Genomic DNA, 17,392 nt, shown 5'->3' with positions numbered 1-17,392 from the left:
AACCTCATTCCAGAAGGCAAGTGCTTTATAAATTATAGTTGAGGCCTGCACTGGGTAGGGGGTCCCGGTGACATCTCCAAAGTATTCTGCATTTTCTGCAGTGGTTGGAGCTGAGGAAGAGAAAAATATTCTATATCTAACAGGGCTCTCTATCTAGTAAGCAAGTCATGAAAAATTTCCTACCCAAATTAACTCTGCACAAACTCCAAAAAGCTGCAGCATTGCTCTAATTTAAAAAAAAAAAATCCCAAAGAATAAAAGCCAGCCCACAAACAATTTCCCAAACCCTATAGTGGAGAATTTGGCATGTGGTACAAACCACAGTTGCAACAAAGTGATGAAACAAATTATGACCCAAACCATAGGCTTTTTGTTTTTGAGTCCTGACATTGGACGCAAGTATGTAAATCATGTGGCTTGTGCCACAAAATCCCAATGCACAGATCATCCAATTGGCTCTCCTTGCTCTCCAACCCCACCCCACGTGCTCTTACAAATGAAGCAAGGAAAAAAATAATTCTCAGAATAAGCTAATCTTAAGCAATTGCCAATATCTGGAGTTGGTTCTGATTGGCTGAAAGTCTTCTGATGCAGATGTCGGCTTGTTTTAAAATCTTGACAGCCCATTTTGCCTACCTTACTAACATTCAAGGCACATGGATCAGAGGGAAGCTCAAAGAGAAGATTTTTTCTCCACTTCAGGCTACAGAGTGTTTCGCTTTTGGATCCTGTTATTACAATCTCAGACAACTTTATCTGTACATTTTTAGTTTAATAACCTTTAGCCTAATTACTTACAAGCAAATGTGTTGAAACTTTTTTTAAATGTAGATTTCACTGTCTGGATGTTATTATTGCTGTTGCTGTTTTTTCCCCTTTTTTTGTTTTTGCATGTTATTATTTTTAATCACAGTAAACATGATTGGAGAAAGGCAGAACACAAGGCTTTTGAAACTCTTGTGTCATCCTTTATAGCTACACTGACCTGAATATAACCTATGCTTATTTTCTTTATGTTTAAAATATATACCACACAATATCTTTCTTACACAATCAGTTTAGAAATACCCATTTCATTATTACTCTTATTATGTACTACTTTTAGTGAAATTATAATAGTATTTCAGTTTTTCTGCTACCTTCTCACACTGAGTACACATATTAAAAGCTATTAAGCTGAATCTTTGTTTAAAATGTATCAGTAAAAGTGTACAGTACAGTACTTGTCTGGCCTTCCAATCCCATATTAGTGTCTCAGATTATTAGTGAATTGATGTTGTATCTTTAAACTGACCCTATCTGGGAATTACAGAACTAACCTACTGCCTTGTTCCTTCTATCATGTTTGACTACAGATGGGCTTCATTAGTTCATCCTGTCAGCCTCCCCATGCCACTCTTGATAAATAGCTGCTCTTCCTCACGTCAAGGAAGGAAAGCTCTTTCAAAAGTCTCCATGTTGTTCTATACTTAAAAGCCAAATCTGAAAAGGAGAACTTTTTACAATTTAACTCAGAGATTTTTAAAGTGTGTTTTCCATTAGTTTATTTGAGAAGCGAGTTAAAGACATGTGGCAAAGTATTAGGTTGTTTTCACAACTGTTTTTATACATGGTTCCTTAAAATGGTGGACTATAAATTCTTCTTTTTTAACAACTGGCATTCAGTTGTCCTGGATGCTATAAAGTTACATGCTGTGAACACCTCCCCTGTTTTTTTCCCCTTAAAGCTCTAGTACTTATTTGCTTTCTTTTTTTTTTTAAATAGTTTTTATTGAATATAAATATTAAAAAAGACATACGTAACATATACACAACTAACATTTATACAACATATACACAAAAAGAATATAATTTCTTCTTAAGCATTTTTTCAGAGTGACGTTCTACACTTCTACTTATAATATATTCCTTCACCTACTTATTTGCTTTCTTACTAAACAAAATGCTATTATGTATTAATTTCCACTGAACAGTTTATGACAATACTGATACATTTGTTTCAAAGAAAGCCACGAATATGTAATAATTATCATCTTATCATGAAAACAACAGAGGTTTTAATAATGTTTATATATCTGCAGAAGCCCAAGTTGGTCTCTCCCAAAACTGGGATACTCTTCATAATTCTCATGTTGCTTTCATAAATAGTTCTAAAATGTCACAACACTGAGTTTACAGATCATAAGTGTTGTGGGTGTGAGGTATTTCAATATAAAATTTTTGTCTTGCTGGTTTCAGATGTTTCATCCTGCATTAGTTAGGCATGGTGTAGTTTTTAGAAAGCTTTAAAAAAAATCATAGTATGGTTAGGAGAGAAAGAGGAGGGGAGATTTATTATCATCAAGTCAGTAGCAAGCACAATATCCAAATTAGTGAAGTATGCAATTTGCATTGATCACCATGGATTCAGATTATATAATTCATGTCATTTCCTGGACTTCTGATAAATAATTGTAGCAACAGATTCACTCAGAAACCAAATAGATTTTTGTCCCTTTTACTTCCAGCCCAAATGTTAGAAATATTTTTGTGTGATAAAATATATTTCCAGACATTTTTAATGGTCAAAAAGTTTTGGGCAGCAGGGAACAATGTAATTTTTATTTTGAATGCATGCTTAAACTGTAGCTAACACATAGATAGGGTCTCAGTGTTGAGGCTTCCTGTCTCTTGTATTACATTACATTAGGCTTTTGTGTCAAACGTCGTTCCTCCCTCACTATCACACACACACAAAACTACAGACACATAGAAAACATGACAGAACTAAGAAACACAGAATTTATGATCACAGAAAAATATGGTGGTGTAGTTTTGAGGTTCATATTACTTAACCTCATATATCATAGAAAGCCTTAACATGGTTTGTTTGATTTCAGTCTAGACTATTGTTTGAAACTACAACTATTGTAATTTACCATGGCTTAGTCCGTAAACCTTTTTTTTGGCCAATATACATATTTGACATTTTGAAAGTATACTATATGCATTTGATATGCAAAATACTTTCTTTAAAATCATGCTTTTTTAAAAAAAGGAATTATTAAACCCTACATTGTTGTGATATCTGTTAATGTTTACTATAATCTTCATGCAGATAGGCATGCAGTTTGCAGTAATGATATTTTGATAGTTTGGTACCATGAAATGATCACTTGCTATAAAGTGAAATATGTTCTGATTTCCAGATGGAGAAGGAGCACTTTAGAATAACTGACTCACAGAAAGAGCTTCCCTGAATCTGAGAAGCTGTGGGAAAGTGTGCCCCATATCTTGTACACCAATTTCACTTGAAATTGGAGGGATTCGATTTTATAGAATGGGAGGCAGAGAAATGAGAAATAAAGGAAGTTTGTTTCATTCCTTAGTTTTACACTTTAAAAAAAAGTATTGATTCTGACATCTATCTGGATAAGTCCCTGAAGTTTTCTAGGCAAGGTTTCAGAAGTGGCTTGCCATTGCTTTCTTCCTAGGACTGAGACAGAGTGATTGGCCCAGAGTTACCCAGGTGGCTTTGTTCCTAAGGCAGGACTTTAACTCACAGTCTGCTGGTTTCCAGTCTGATGCCATAACCACTACACAAGCCTGGTTTTCACATGGGCACTGGTTTTATACATGGGTAATATTTAATCCAAATACAAAATATAAGAAATATTTTACTCTTCCTATAAAAAATTGGAGAATATGTAAAGTGTAACTCCCCTGTCTTGACAGTATAAATGTTTACAAAATTATCTGTATCTCATGGGTAGAACTGAACCATGGGTGCAGAATATTTAGACAAGCTCCTGGCATCCATGTGTAGGCATGTAAGAGAAATACAGTAAGAGTGTTGTAGGAAGAAATATCCTTCTGGGTTCAGCTCCAAGTGGGGAAAAAGACACTGGAAACATGGAGACTGCTTGGAAAGATGGTTTAATGTGGACAGGGTCATATGGCTTGAGTTCCTGAACAGAAAAGGGCCGAGATACAACGAGTCCCCGGGTTTTATGCTCTCTCTGGCTTTGAACTTCCTGGGGCCCTGAAAGAGTATCCTGATTGGTTGTCAGACTCCCAGGGGGTGGGGGTTTTAGCTAGCCTTGCTGGCTGATATAATCTTCCCAGGTGCCATGTGGTGAGTTTCTGTTGCTAGATGGGTCCCATTGTGTTAGTTTCTGTCCTAGATGGGTCCTATTGTGTTGCAGATTATGGCCCATTAACAAAGGTGTGGGGGGGAGGAAGGAAGGTGCTTTGTCTTTAAAACATATTTCTCCATTTCACATCCAGGGAAATACAATATTCTGCCTTTTTAATATTTCCTAAAATATTTCATTCTTCCAGGAAAGGGGTGGGTGCTAACTTCCTACAGTGTAGCAAGGAATAGGGGATGAACATTGAAACACAAAGTCTGTTTCATGTGAACTTGCATGTGGTGCAAGTACAAAAACATGGAGCTTGCATTATGATATCACACACACATTTTGTCACTGTGGTGTCATCATGATTAGGCATAGATGCATATAAAGAATTGCACAAGGGAAATATAAGAATGAGAGAATCTGTCACTGATGGAAAACAAAGTACAGATGTTGCAAAGTTCTACAGAAGTTAAATTAGTATAAAAGATCCAGTTTTTTTCAATTTAAACTGATCTGGGCTTTTTTAAAATTGAAAACATATTCCACTTGAAACAAAGAGACTGTAGAATACTATATAGTCTATTTCAGTTTGGAAAGTGCATAGTTCATATAGTACGATATCTAATTTGAGATAAGAATCACCACTAAAAAAAATGGAATTGCATTCAACTGCAGTATTTAAGAGCATTTGTTTCCTAGAGATTTTCTTTTTTAAAAAAATATTGCACCTGTCCAAAGTCAAGGGTGCAACTATATAGCAACTATAGGTAGTCCTTGATTTAACAACCATTTGTTTAGCGATCCTTCGAAGTTCAATGGCACTGAAAAAAGTGACTCATTATTGGTTTTCAAACTTAAAACATTGCAGCACTTCCATGGTCATATGATCAAAATTCAGGTGCTTGGCAACTGGCATGTACTTATGACAGTTGCAGTGTCCTGAGCTCATGTTATCACCATTTGTAACCTTCCCAGGCAGCTTTTGACAAACAAACTTAATGGTGGCAGGGAGATCAAACAGATTTGCTTAATGACTACACAATTCATTTAACAACTGCAGTGATTCACTTAACAATGGTGGCAAAAAGGTTGTAAAATGAGTCACTAGACAACCAACTTACTTAATACTGGAAATTTTGGGCTTCATTGTGCTCATAAATCAGGTATTACTTGTAATTCTAGCTCCTTGGACAAGTGAACATGTTTTCAAATGCCTGCTAAAACATTTTTTTTAATGTGCATATCCCGAACAGTAGGCACATTTCTGGCAGAAATTAGAGCCCCTGTTGCTACAGTTTAGGTGGTTTTCCTGATTTCATTGGAGTGGCAATACTTCAGTTTCCTTAGGAAATGCTAAACCTAATTCTAGGTATGACTTTAAAAATGATATTTCCCAGTCAACACACAACTTATGGTAGATTTCTGTTGAAATTCTGCCATGTTACACTGCCAGCAATTGAGAGCGGTGAAAAATGTTTGGAAGAGTAATGAAGGCTAAAATAACACAAAATAATAATGCTGTCATCACTTGTTTCCTAGGGTGTATGCAATGTGAAGATTGTTAAATATCCCTAAATTATTTCCAATCATTTTCAAGTGTTTGGCATTCTGTGTATCAGTCTGTGTGAAACACTCTGTGTTTGTGTGTGTGTGTAGGCTGCTGGGTTGATGGCAGCCTCCACCCTTCCATCTTTTTGATTATCATATTGATGTATTCTCGTTATGTTCTATTTCATTGTTTATGTTATGGTTTTATTATTTTACTTCTGTTCTGTTTACGCTCCTTTCATTTTCTTCCTCTTTATTCTTGTAAGCCACCTAGAGCAGCCCCATGGCGAGATAGGCAGCAAATAGATTTAACAAATAAATATATTATACTTAATGCTGTTAATGAAAACTAACGATGCCAGTATTTTCTCCCTGCCTTCATACATATAAACATAACATGTTGTATACATACGAAATTATGTATATGCATAAGCACATAAGCCCTGGGACCAAAACTGCCATTGCTAAGTGAAGTGGTCATAAAATGTGACATTACATGACTATGTCACTTAGCAACAGCAATTCCAGCTGTGCCGCTTGCCATTGTTAAACAAGGACTGCACAGGTCATTAAGCAAATACCTCATATGAGTGCGATTTCTGACTTCCTGGTGGTTACCAAAATCATTGATTTTGCTTGTGACAAGTCAGGAGGGAACATTGGAAATTGTGATCGTGTTATTACAGCTCATTGTGACATTCTAATTGTGAGTCAGGTGCCAAGTGCCCGGATCACAATCATGTGAATATAGGGATGCTGCAAGAGCCAGAACTATGAGGTCCCATCATAAGTACCATTCATTCATCAACATTGTAACTATTCAGTCACTGAACAAATGGTCATTACCTGAGGAAATGCTCAAAAGTTCTGTGAGCTTTTAAATGCAGTTGTACGTCAAAGAAGACCTGAAGTTTTTACGCATCCAGTAGTGTGTTGCAAATCCCATCGCTACCGGTTTGTTCGTGGGCACATGCGCATTCAGGCGCACAATGCTTCTGCACATGCGCAGAAGCATCCAGGCGGTGCGTGGAGCCTCCCGCCGCTGCCGCTGCTACCAGTTCGCCTGATCCAGTGTGAACCAGTAGCAACCCACCACTGTACGTATCTGTATAGAAAACCCAATGCTTATCAGCACATATGTAGATCTGGGTTTAAATTAATGTCCCTAAAATATTTTTATGATTCCTAAGGGCTTTTGTGTAATATTATATAGCTAATAACCTCAAATGTGTACAACATTGTGTGTACACACATGTTTAAAAACTGGCACAGCCATTCAAATCACATGTATGGTTAACATTTCTCCAATCACATCTTTCAATATTTTCACAGCATTTATGACTTCCTTTTATCCTTTTTTTCTTGAAAATGAATATAGCATTTGTTTCAGTTCCACATTGGGTTAAATCCCAGGTAGTTCACAAGTAGGGTGGCAGGCAGATAAGTGACTCTGCCAGGTGAGGGGAGGGCATGCAAGGGGCCAGCGTGTTGCAAGCACAGCAAGGCCCCCAAGGTGGAAAAACTAACCTGAACAACTTGCAATCTTTTCTGCTGGCTTCCCTGTTTGCTTATGGGAAGTGAGCAGGGAAGGTCTCAGATGATGATCACATGACCATGGGATGCGGCAGCAATTGTAAGTGAGAACTGGTTGCAGTGCCCAGATTGCAATCACATGACTGCAGGGGTGCTGTGTCAGCTAGAATTTTGAGGATCAGCTAAAGTATTATTCGTTCATCACTGTCATACATTTGAATGGCTGCTGAATGAGTGGTCATTAACTGAGGACTAGCTGTATTCTTTTGTAGCATTCCTATTGTTTTAATTTTGTCTAAAATCAATTCATCCCTAGGATATCTCAGTATAACATCCATAAAGAACCATACTGTAAAATACATTCACATGTTTGGGCAAACAGTGCCACAAATTTGTAACTATAAAGTGTGGTAACCCCGGCAATTTTTAAATCCATGTCTTTAAAATAAACTGCAGATGCGGGCCTTCACAGTCTATAGATTTGAAACGCTGATTGTACTCTTCTGAATTTCTGCATCATAAGCATGTCTGCTTATTTGCTGAATAAAATGATTTGCCCTTTGTTCTGCATTAGGAATTTTAGAATTGATTCTTTCAGGAATTTTGTTTCCTTGGGCATATAGTATTTCACCAAGCCAGATTGGGGTTTCCCCTTTTTCAAACAGATGTTCGAGAGAGAGAGAAGAACAGAGGGGTTCCCCTTCCCTTTGGAAGAAGAAGATATTGTAGAGGGAATAAGAAAAATGTTCCTGCTTTCTTTGCTGATGTGCTTATGAAACGTTCATAGTCAAGCAGCTGTAAACGGAGCAGACTCAGGCACTGAAAGAAACTTCTGGAAAGTAACTATTAGATGTCTACTGGCACGGCTCGCCAACATTTTATATCCATGCTATAGAAGCAGTTTCCCTCAGGAGAGACCAAAAAATGTTTGGTTTCGATTTTGTTTAACCCTTAGCCAGACTACCTGTCAAAAAACCAGAGGCAGATTGGTACCAGTCAAGTACAAGGTCTCTCAAGGCCAGCTGACCCCGATGGTATGTAAGGGGTGGAAAGTTATCATTCAGCACCACCTTGCAAGAGGGACTAGGTTCTCTTTCCCAGCAACTGATCTTGTCATGTTTGCCTAATACAAGGGCAGCAGTAAGTGAGACATTTAAAAAATTGTTTTTTAAAAAGGAAGATCCTGAACTAATATGAGGTGCGGGGCTGTAGCTTAATAGACTGGCAACATAATTTGCATGCTACCATGTTTTCCCCCAAATAAGACATCCCCTGATAATAAGCCCAATTTTTTGAGCGCATGGCAATAAGGCTTATTTCAGGGTTCAAAAAAATATAAGACAGTCTTATTTTCGGGGAAACACAGTATGATTGAGCTGGGTCCATTCTATTCATTAGTAGAGTGAGGAAAGTCTTCTGTCTGAAATCTGCTGTTTTATACCCAGTCCTTATTCAGAAGACCAAGGTTTAACTCAACACAAAAAAGCTTTTTTTGGAGATTTACCTGGTTTCTACAAGGCTTTCCACAATGTAAATAAATAAAAAATAAATAAATAAATAATTTTATTTCTATACCGCCCTTCTCCCGAAGGACTCAGGGCGGTGTACAGCCTATTTAAAAACACAAAAAACATGACAACAATTTAAAATTTAAAATCATTAAATAATTAGGCTCCAATTAAAATCCCAGAAATTTAAAATACCCCAATTTAAAACGTTATGTTAGTAGCCCTGCCTGGCGGAACAACAGGGTCTTCAGAGCGCAGCGAAACACCCAGAGGTCGGAAATCTTTCGTATTTCGGGGGGCAGTTCATTCCACAGGGCTGGGGCTCCCACAGAGAAGGCCCTCCCCCTGGGTGTCGCCAGCCGACATAACTTGGCTGATGGCACCCGGAGGAGACCCTCTCTGTGGGAGCGGACTGGTCGGTGGGAGGCTATTGGTGGCAGAAGTCGGTCTCGAAGGTACCCGGGTCCTATGCCATGGAGCGCTTTAAAGGTGGTGACCAACACCTTGAATCGCACCCGGAAGACCACTGGGAGCCAGTGCAGCTCGCGCAGGAGGGGTGTCACGTGGGCGCAACGGGTTGCACCCATAACCACCCGCGCGGCCGCATTCTGGACCAGTTGGAGCCTCCGAGTGCTCTTCAAGGGGAGCCCCATGTAGAGAGCATTACAATAGTCCAACCGGGAGGTGACAAGGGCGTGAGTGACCGTGCGCAAGGCGTCCCGATCCAGAAAGGGCTGCAACTGGCGAATCAGGCGAACCTGATAAAAGGCCCCCCTGGCCACGGCCGTCATGTGCTCTTCTAAAGACAGCCGTGCGTCCAGGAGGACACCCAGATTGCGAGCCCTCTCTGTGGGGGGCAAGGATTCACCCCCAATAGTCAGCGATGGCACCTGCTGACTATATCGGGGCGCCGGAAGCCACAACCACTCGGTCTTGGATGGGTTGAGTCTGAGCCTGTTCCTCCCCATCCAGGCCCGCACGGCCTCCAGGCAGCGGGACATCACATCAAGGGCATCGTTGGGGTGGTCTGGGGTGGAGATGTACAGCTGAGTATCATCAGCGTACAGATGACACTTCACCCCGAAACCACGGATGATCTCACCCAGCGGCTTCACATAAATGTTGAACAGGAGAGGCGAGAGGACCGACCCTTGCGGCACTCCCCATGCGAGATGCCTCAAGGTCGACCTCTGTCCCCCTGCCAACACAAACTGCGAGCGGTCGGAGAGGAAGGAGGAGAACCACCGCAAAACGGTGCCCCCTATTCCTAACCCCCTCAACCGCTGCAGCATGATACCATGGTTGATGGTATCAAAAGCCGCCGAGAGGTCTAATAGGACTAGGACAGAGGAGCAGCCCCTGTCCCGAGCCCTCCAGAGATCATCCACCAACGCGACCAATGCCGTTTCAGTGCTGTACCCCTGCCTGAAGCCGGACTGGTACGGGTCTAGATAGATAGCTTCATCCAGGTGCCGGGGAAGTTGTCGTGCCACCACGCTCTCAACAACCTTCGCCACAAAACGAAGGTTGGAGACTGGACGATAGTTGGCTAATTCAGCCGGGTCCAGGGAAGGCTTCTTGAGGAGGGGCCTCACTACCGCCTCTTTCAAGGCGGCAGGAAAGGCACCCTCACTCAGAGAAGCACTTATAATCCCCTGGAGCCAGCCTCGTGTAACCTCCCGGGAGGCCAGCACCAACCAGGAGGGACACGGGTCCAATAAACACGTGGCGGCACTAATCTTACCCAGAACCCTGTCCACATCCTCGGGAGTCACAGGATCAAACTCCTCCCAGATAACATTCTCAAGACCTGCCCTCGTCTCCTCCCGTGGACTCATCCAGTCGGAGTCCAAGCCATCCCAAATCCGAGCGACTTTATCGTGCAGGAATTGCACAAAATCCTCAGCGTGACCCTGCAAGGGATCTTCCCGCACTCCCCCCCGGAGGAGGGAGTGGGTCACCCTAAACAAGGCGGCTGGGCGGTTCTCTGCAGATGCGATAAGAGCGGAAAAGTGGTTAGACTTTGCCGCTTTTATCGCCACTAGGTAGGTCTTGATATAAGACCTCACCTGTGTCCGGTCGGAATCGGATTGACTAGTCCTCCAAATGCTCTCTAGGCGTCTTTTCCGACGCTTCATCTCTCTCAGCTCCTCAGAGAACCAAGGAACCAGTTGAGATCGGCATCGGGTCAGAGGCCGCAAAGGCACGACGCGGTCCAAAGCTCCAGCGGCCGCCCTTTCCCAGGCGGCCACCAGCTCTTCAGTCGAGTCGTGTGTTAGGGTCTCAGGGCATGGCCCAAGCTCCGTCAGGAACCTTTCGGGTTCCATCAGGCGCCTGGGACGGAACCATCTAGTTGGCTCCGTCTCCCTGCGGCGGGGGACGGCGGTAGGAAAGTCTAGTTGGAGGAGCGAATGATCTGTCCATGACAAGGGTTTGATATCTAGGTCCCCTCTACCAAGATCATTCAACCACTGACCAGAGACAAAAATCAGGTCCAGAGTGTGTCCCCCTATGTGAGTTGGGCCTTGAACTAACTGGGTCAGGTCCATGGCCATCATGGAAGCCATGAACTCCCGAGCCGCCTCTGACGCCTCACCCGCGGATGGAAGGTTGAAATCCCCCATGACGATAAGTCTGGGGGTATCAACCGCCACCCCGGCAATGACATCGAGTAGCTCGGGCAGGGTCGCTGCCACGTGGCAGGGAGCCAGGTACGTAGTCAGCAAACCCATCTGCACCCCACGGCCCCACTTTACACAGAGGGACTCACATCCGGCTATCTGAGGAACAGTGGTCTCCCTCGGACAAAGACTTTCCCTAATAATCACCGCCACTCCCCCACCCCTCCCCTGGGCCCTTGGCTGATGAAATGCACGGAAACCTGGCGGGCACATCTCAACGAGGGGGACCCCCCCCTCCTGGCCCAATCAGGTCTCCGTAATACCTGCCAGGTAAACAATTGTGGGCTTTCTATTTAGACAAAGCAATTTTAAAAACTGGGAGTATCCTAGGATACAGACAGGTTGCTGCAACTTAGGTTCAAAGGCAGTTATCTTACAGATACATATTATAAATCACATAGATATTTTTAAAAATATATAATTTTATAAATTATAAAATTTACCATAAAAAAAATGAATGCTAGATTTAAATATATATATATAATAGAAGATCAGAAACCCACATCAGATACTATACATTTATTAAAAGCTGGCTTAAGACAGTATGCTGTGTTACAAATTTAAATGAGCTCAGATATTGAGCTAAATGTGCATTCTTAAAGCTCCCTTTAAAAAGAGAAAGAATGGATATTTTTTCTTGGGGGACTCTTCTCTGGTGTGGATGCTCTGACCACAAGGTCTCTCCCTCATCAGCCATTCCTTTTTAGCGAAGGGACAAGGACACACTGAGGTGATAGACACAAACCTCAAGCACCATTTGACAGAAGAGGAAGGAGATGTTTATGGCTTAAGGTAGAAGAGTAAATGGTACAAACCATGATGCATAAAATTCATAGCTGGTTATTTTTGGCATCTAAAACAGGTGGAAAATCCCACAAGTACCTTTTCCTGTTTCTAGAAGAATTTTTTTTAAAAAAAACATAATCTATTATTAATAATATGGTACATTTTCGCACCCTGACTCAAAAATCAACTGCCTGGGCTTCTACCCAACTCTAAAGAAGGGGAGCTGTGGGAAATAATTTGTGGGATTCAGAAAGTTCTAGACTAGTTTTCAATCATCTTGCCTAAATGACAAGATGTTTTGTTTGTAAATGAAGCTGAAAGGTCATTAGTAAGTAAGATAGATCTCTATAAATTAACCAATGACCTCTATATTAAAACTATGGATGGGGGAGAGTCCTAGTAAATGTATCATTTACAAAACCAGGAAAAAAAAGGTTTAAAATAGATTGTGAAATCTGAAAAATTAACACTTTTGAATAATATTGTGTTTTAAGTACCATAGTAATGTCTGAACAGCTACTTGGGCACTCAAGGCAGCATAAGGAATTTGATAATTTGTAGGATGGTTTTTTTGCTGCCATATAGAAAATCTATATTAAGGATGTATCATCCATAGCATGAGTTTAACATGCAGTTTGTAATAGGCCATAGCTTTCAATTAATATATTCATTTTTTAATTATTCTGTCTATTAGTAACTAGTAATTAATTAAAAATTTTAGAGCAAATTTCTAAACAACAAATACCTAGCTATGCTATGTATTCTGGGTAGTACATACATTTTGAATTCAGTCTTAGGGGTGCCTTAAATCAGGAATGGAGCAGCCTGCAACCCCAGAGAGCATATGAGCTGTTTTCTATGCAGCCCAGCGGCTTCTGAGCACACCAGTGGAATTCATGAAGGCAATTGCCAGAGAATGGTGCAACACTTCTATCATTTAAAGAACATGTGTTCAAAAATAGGCTTTATAGAATTTTTAAAGAAAAAAAAGGAAATTTCTATTCTTCTCCAAAAGCCCATGAAAAAAAAATCTGCCCACATATGTGACCCCACTAATTCTACTTCATTGGCCTATCCTTTGTAAGTGTTGGTTTGCCCTAAAAAATTAAATTGTAACTCATAATCACCCCTATTTAAATCTTTTTTGTTGCATAATGTTAGAAAGAAGTTTGACAAAAAGGACAAATCCCTTTTAAAGCTGAAAACATCAACCACAAATGTAGTTTCAATTTGTTCTCCTAAGTCATTTTAAAATTTATTTATTTTTACAGTGTTCACTGCCTCAAGCAAATGGAAATTTGTTCTGCATATTTAAGCTGTCTTTATGCACAAATGCAATGTATGTTTATCCTTGAGAAGAGACGACTCAGGGGGTAGGAGGGTATGGTAGCACTCTTCAAATAGTTGAAAGTATGCCATAAAGAAGAAGGTCAAGACCAATCCTACCTCATTCCAGAACACAGAACACAGAAGAATGGATTTAAGTTGATGGGATCCACTTAATTGGTTTTGTTCAAGGGAAAGCTAGGCAGCCATCCCTTTGGAATGCTTTCATTTGGATTCTTCCTGGACAAGAAATTGGACTCAGTGGCGAAATTGGCCTGTTCCAATTGGTACATCACTGTATGATTGGATACATTGGATGTGCTAAAGTTCATTATATGGTGAATTGTTTTCAATTAGCAGGACTTAGCTTATACAACTATGCAGCAATTCCTTCAAAATCAATGTATCTTTACAGTAAATAGATTGCTGTCAGTGGACTGAGTCCAAACACATGCAATCATTCTCATTTCAGGTCAGTGAAGGGCAGTAGAAAGGGACTTTAGTTGATTTCCCTTTCTCTTAGCAACCACTACATACCAAATCTGCTTCAGAAGTTTAGAAGATGCTTTAGTGCAGGGGTGTCAAACTCAAGGCCCGCAGCCTGGATCTGGCCTGCAGTGAACCAGCAAAGGCTTGGCCCATGGTGCCTCTGCCAGTGAAAATGGAGCTTGGGTCTGGGGCTCTGCCAGCAAAAATGCACCCCCCCCCACAAGTTCCATTTTTGCTGGCAGAGGGCTATCAAAACAAACTAAAAACAAAACAAAAGGGGAAATGTTTCCCCTTTTGCATTTGAGCAAGCAAGAAGGGACAGGAAAGGAGAATGAGGAAGAGGAAAGACAAAGGAAAACGAAGGGAAGATGGGAAGAAAACAAGGAAGGAAAAATAAGGAAAGAGGGGAAGGTAGAAGAAAGGAGAAGGAAGGGGAAAGGAAAAAGAAGAAGAAAGGAAGGAAGGAAGGAAGGAAGGAAGGAAGGAAGGAAGGAAGGAAGGAAGGAAGGAAGATTATAATGAGAGTGAGTGAGGGTCTCAGGAAAGTCCTGCCTTGGCCACCACAGGTGCCCCCAACACGAGTGATGTCGATCTGGCCATGCCCACCATGGCACTGCCCACCCCAGCCATGCCCCTTCCTCCCAGCCCCGCGAGGTCAAACACAACTCTGATGCAGCCCTCAATGAAATTGATTTTGACATCCCTGCTCTAGTGCATTGAGTGATATAGAAAAAGGAAGTATTTGTGCAAATTGTTTCCCTCCACCTTCCAATCACCAAAACTATTAAACCTTCCATGAATGGAGGATCATACTAGGATGAAGTCCAAAATTGAGATTGTTGGCAGCTGCCAGAATTTCATGAATCTCATTGGTTAATAAACCAAAGAAATATACATTTCCTGTGAATATAGAAAAAAATGATTCTGTGTGTTTGTACATTGATACCTGATTTTCACCTGTAATAAACCCCATCTAATATAGCATCCACCTTTCTGGAATGATCACAGCATTTCAAGATCTCTTCAATCCCTATGTGCCATGAGTTTAGGATTGCTAAATATTTTGATGCCAAACTTTAGCAGAAAGATTGCTGGCTTATTGGTTCTACTGCATCTGCCTTGAAGACAAGACTGCTCCTTGAGTTAAATTAATAAACAGGTTTCAGATTTATATTTTGTTGAAATCTGTGCACTGATACAGAACTTTGGAACAGGTCATAGGGCATATAGATTTGAACTTGTGCCAAGGGTCTGGACAGATGAAGTTAATTAAGAACAAATGAAGGACAGCTGCCTTTTATGTTTCTACACCTCTTTGATCTGACCTACTCTTCAAACCTCTATGGACAAGGCAGTTAAATGCAAAGACATCATGGCCCTCAAGGGTGATAGTCCATGCAGCCACGAGCTGTTAGCTTTATTCATTAGAGAACTTTAAACCTGCTGAAATCAGACGGACACACAAAGAACTATCCTAGTCAGTTCAGTTTCAACATAGGAGGATTAAAACAGTTTTCAGTAAATGTCTAAAAAAGGTTTGCTCTATCAACAAAACAATAGTATATTGTTTATTAATAAGGATATTATTAATAAACAATATTATTAATAAACAATATACTATTATTTTGTTGATAGAGAGCAAACCTTTATCTATCTATCTATCTATCTATCTATCTATCTATCTATCTATCTATATATTTAAAATATTTAAAATATTTAAAATATTTAAAATATTTAAAATATTTAAATATTTTAACCAACTTATTTATAATGACGCGGGAAAACACCCAATATTTTAATTTTTTGCATATATATATATATATATATATATATATGTATCTTTTTTCTTTTTTCATAGGCTTTTATGTGCATATTCTTTCTAGCCAGGTTTTACCTATGTAAACTTAGTTGTTCTTCACTCTGCAAGGTCCTTTAAAACCTCAACTAAAATCCTACGACTTTTAGTTGAGGTTTTAAAGGACCTTGCAGAGTGCTCTGTAAGGAATTTTAGAAGATTTTAAGCTGGGATTTTAACCAGGATTTTAAATATTTTAACCAACTTATTTATAATGACGCGGGAAAGCACCCGAGATTTTACATTGCCTGGACCATCACTCTGTAATTTATTACAAAAAGTGTCTTGCTTGCCTATCTCCATCAATAACATTTGCTTTCATAACTTTCTTTTGTTTTTATCTTCAAATCTGGTTTTTTCATATTGCTTCTTGCTTCTCTTATAATTTTAATATGCATAAATCACCATTTTAATGTACTTAAATACTTCTTAGGTTTTGCACAACTGCATAAATTGTCATCAACCCAAATTATATCTTGCCCTCCATATCAAAATCAAATTTCTTGTTAGTTCCTAAATCTTTAAGTATACAGTAAATTTAACATGTATTTAAGTGATATGTTATCACATAGTTACCACAATACTGATTAACAACTAGAAATATAAATGCTAGGCTTCAAACTAGCTTGACCTCCTTATATTCTCATAAGGAATATTAAATATTTTTTCATCCATTATTTTTTGAGGAACTAACATTTCCACATTTTTCCCTCTGTTATTTTGGCTTTAAGCCTGTTTCTCAAGAATGTGCAAATATAGTGTCATATTCTCATCTTATACATGCTGACTTTTTAAAGAAAGGCTATAATCAAAAAGTTTATCACAGTTGGACTGTCAACAAAAGAGAGTACTAGATTTAATGCAAATTTGAAAACAAAACTGCAATACAGCAATTCTGTTGTTTGAACACTATTCTCAAATGTGATACCCTCTCTTTCATGTAGGATTTTGTTCCTTTGCATGTTTCCTATTAGGGTTACTATGTTTCATTACATTTATTTCTATTTGTTCTGATTTTGTAGAAGAGCAACTGAGTATAGAATATTGGAGAGTTGTACAAGAGACACTGTTCACTGTCTCAGAATTTTAGATAAATTGCAAGTCTTAGTATGGACCACAGAAATAATCTCATGTATACACCCTGAAATTGACCAGAAATCATATGTTTAAAGGGACCTTAGGTTAGAATAATGGTGTTACTTTTCCTATCCAGATATAGTAAATGATATAAAGGTTTGTTAGATTCATGATAGCTCTATTTTGTTTGGCTCACTCTCAAATCATTATGATTGGTTTCTTTGAATCTTCACTTACATCACCAGTAGCTGCTGATGTCTACATTACAGAAAATCTTGACAAAATACTTATCTAAAATAAAACCATTCTAGCATGCAAAGATGATTTGGCTGGTTAATAAGAATATATCATTTATATTTTTTACATAGTTCTAATGAAGCTTTTTAAAAGTTACATTGAAAAATGTTCAATTTAGGTTTCTAATAATCTATCATCTTTGGGCAAGATACTTGAAACACCGATGGCAGCCAA

Source organism: Pituophis catenifer, unplaced genomic scaffold (assembly GCF_029215685.1).
Source record: "Pituophis catenifer annectens isolate HBS135680 unplaced genomic scaffold, rPitCat1.0.hap2 SCAF_1, whole genome shotgun sequence".
In the NCBI taxonomy this organism is placed as follows: domain Eukaryota; kingdom Metazoa; phylum Chordata; class Lepidosauria; order Squamata; family Colubridae; genus Pituophis; species Pituophis catenifer.
This window is presented reverse-complemented; position numbering follows the sequence as displayed.